Consider the following 3,614-nt stretch of genomic DNA (forward strand, 5'->3'; position numbering starts at 1 on the left):
TTCAAGTCTACTTGTCTTTTAAGATTGAAACAAGGCATCGATGATGTTATATTTTGGTAAATGATTCGATTTTTTTTTCTTCTTCTAAAGAGAAGTACATTGAAGAATGTCTGCACTAACTTTTCTGACATAAGTAGAGTTTTGATTTGTTTTGTTTGTTTTTTGTTTTTGCTTGTTTGTTTGTTTGTTTGTTTGTTACATGTTTCTATACTTGATCCTATGTTTTTTCATGGTTGACTGAACGACTTAAATTACAGTGTTCTCAACTGGTATCTCAGTTAATTGGTCCACTGACAAACTGACTATATTGTAAATAAACTGACGGTCTGACAAGACTCGTCGGGTTTCTCTCTCGTTTGCTTGTTGCACAAGGCTTGGAAGATCCAAATAAAGCTATCTGTAAATCGAATCCCAAAAGACACCTACACTTTCTCGATCAAATGTCAAAACAGTATAGATTTCTCATCCATAAAAACTTCACGCACAAAAAGTTGAACACAAAAAGTCAAATTATGCATGCAGAATTAAGTACCTATCAGTAAAACTGACAATAGTATACATGTGCGACGCACACAAAAAACCCACATTAAACCTGTATAATTATGCAGTTATCATAATTCTGTTAAGTAAATGTTGGAGTTAGCAGGTCTTCCAAGTATGACTATTATGAGGCACATGAGAACAATGTTGTTTTGCTTTGCGGTCTGATAAACCGATAAATCCCTCCTTTTTAAAGGCCCATGTTTCTCAAACTGTTTCTTTTGTTGCTAAGCTGTGTTGTGTTTGTTTGTTTGTTTGTTTGTTCGTTCATGGGCTGAAACTCCCACGGCTTTTACGTGTATGACCGTTTTTTCCCCGCCATTTAGGCAGCCATACGCCACTTTCTATAACCCACCGAATTCTGACATGGATTACAGGATCTTTTTCGTGCGCACTTGGTCTTGTGCTTGCGTGTACACACGGGGGTGTTCGGACACCGAGGAGAGTCTGCACACAAAGTTGACTCTGAGAAATAAATCTCTCGCCGAACGTGGGGACGAACTCACGCTGACAGCGGCCAACTGGATACAAATCCAGCGCGCTACCGACTGAGCTACCTCCCCGCCCAGCTGTGTTGTAACATTGAAACAACCTAGTCACAACTTGACGAAACAACCCTTTCATTGCAACTAACTTTTCAATGAACGCGACGCTTTCAATAAGTTCAACATTGTCTACCGCAAAACATTTATGAATATTATGTTCGAGAGACCAACGCATTGGCGACATAGTTCATGAAAGTATAGAAACTGTGCATGCCTAAAACGCATAACCTAATCCTTTCCCATTCAAGCTTAAAGGCCTCGCAAGAGAATTTCTTTTAGGGGGAAATTGAATGGAAAAACTGGATCGGTCGGATTTGCGTTGAAGAGTTGTGGGACTGGTACAAAAGACAGTGGCACTGATTGAATGGGAGTGTTCGTGTCTGTCGAAAGTAGGTATGTAAGAATGGCTGTGAGCGTTAGGTAGTGTCGTTTTGGGGTCCTTTTCTGGACAAGAACCTTGTCACTGCCCAATGATGAGTTGGTAAAAAGTGGACCGGATTACATCTGATATCTGAATGATTCGTCTTGCCTCGGCATGCTAGCTTTAAATATTTGATAACAATTTGATTCAGCTATATTGACGGCCTTCGAAGGGGAGATACAATCGTGAACCACATCGTACCGAGAAAACAGATCTGTCAAATATGATTTGCCTATGTTTTTGCATTCAAGTGATTTATCACAGCTTCATATTATAGAATAGAGATTACCAACGGCCGAGTGTGCCCCGAAAGGACAACTTTGATGATGAAAGTCGCTTGTTCATTTCAACGCTTGTTATTCTCTCAGGTGCCAGGAGAATGGTTCCGAATAACTCTCACTTACTCTATTGCACATGTCGTATGCATTTTAGGGCGCTTACTTCCCTTTGTTTATCAGATATGATGGCACGTGTTAGCAAAACAGACGTTCTGGCCAGCGTTGTGCTCACTAGGAGTGAGTGATTGCAATCCCTGTGTGGTTTCCTACACTCTTTGCAAGAGACTGCTGCCCAGCCCTAGGCCAAAGGTCTCGCAAAAATAGGGTGCTGCTAATTTGCTCTGTGGGGAAAACTTTCTAAGAACCATTTTAGAAATCTGTTTCACAGGAACATAATTGATACTGTTGAGAATTAGTCTTTCATGCGACACGCTTTCGTTTACTGGACTCATTGGCGTGGTTATCGTAAGATTGATGATTTGCATTTATATATGTTTTCTGTTCTTGTGTACTGTGATCATGATGTCATCACAACTACATGTTTTGCTGTTACTGTTGCTGTACAAGCGCCTCTCTGTTCCGCGTCCGCTCTTCTGTCTGTCTTCACTGAAACTCTCGTTCTGTCTGCCAATCTGTGCTAGTCTGTCTCTCAGCTTGGTTTAAACAGTGTTTTATTCAACAATTTATGGAAAAAATGTCAGCTTGTGTATTATTCAGCTCCCCCACCTCCGCCCCCAAGTTTCAGAGCTTGTATCTGGAAAAATTAGCATATCGACCTCATTCGGCTTGCTTTTTGCTGATTGTGAACAGATTGTGCTTCAAGAGTCTTGCGTCCAAGTTTTTCTTCTAAAGGAGCATAAAAGTTGTCGCTCTTGTGAACACATTCCATACTCTTCCATAACCTTCAGGAAACACAACTCTCGCTCGTGAGCGCTTGTCAAAGCAGTTTCTGTTTTGTCGTCAAATCAAATTGATGATTGTTTCGCGTGCAAATCTAAATGAATGTATCAGTTATCAATCACTGGTATTTTTTCCTTCACAGGGAATCCCCCGTCATATTGCTTTTAGAGTTTCCTTTAAATAGCCTTTTACTGCACACCGAAAGAGCAGAATTTTCATATCGATTTGCTAGTGGGAGTGTGGGTCTTCTGCCGGATCGGAACAGTCACTTTTGTTTGAGAGATAAGGAGTCATGTTTGCAAGGTACTGTTGAATCAGAAGTACTTTTTTCAGTTTATTTTGTTATGATTATTTTATTTTAGTGAAGAGTATCCCCGTCGCTTTTCTAAATCGTTAGTAAGATAAATGCTCCTCTGCCCCAGAAACAACTTTTGATCCAGCTCAAAGTATCAGTTGGGAACGTTAAAGATATGTTAATAATAATGCGGGTAACCGTTAACATGAAACATGAAAGTAGCGTTCACAGTGACTTTTGTTTCAGAACGAAAACTCGCCCTTTAAATCAAGGCTGTTTGCTTTGGACCGTATCCAGTTCGTTCTATATCGGTTTCACGCGGGTCTTTAATTTCAAATTCGATATCACACTCAACGGCACAGAACTTTGCTCTTTTGGCCTCCAAAATATTTTGTTTGTGGAACTCCTATAATGCAACCTGAAGGTTATCACCTACCCCTGAAATTAAAGCTACGGAGCATGACTCTTTGGGTGTGGAAAAGATAGTGTATCTAGATTTGTGGTTCAGGCAGTTATAATCTTAGGAATGTATTTAAATCCATATGTTTGTTGTTAAAGATATACACTCTTGTTCGTGAAATCTGTTCGACTCACGACAGATGCGTGAAGTAGAGTCTTACAGCATGTAAAAGCCT

This window comes from Littorina saxatilis, linkage group LG6 (assembly GCF_037325665.1).
Source record: "Littorina saxatilis isolate snail1 linkage group LG6, US_GU_Lsax_2.0, whole genome shotgun sequence".
NCBI classification, from domain to species: domain Eukaryota; kingdom Metazoa; phylum Mollusca; class Gastropoda; order Littorinimorpha; family Littorinidae; genus Littorina; species Littorina saxatilis.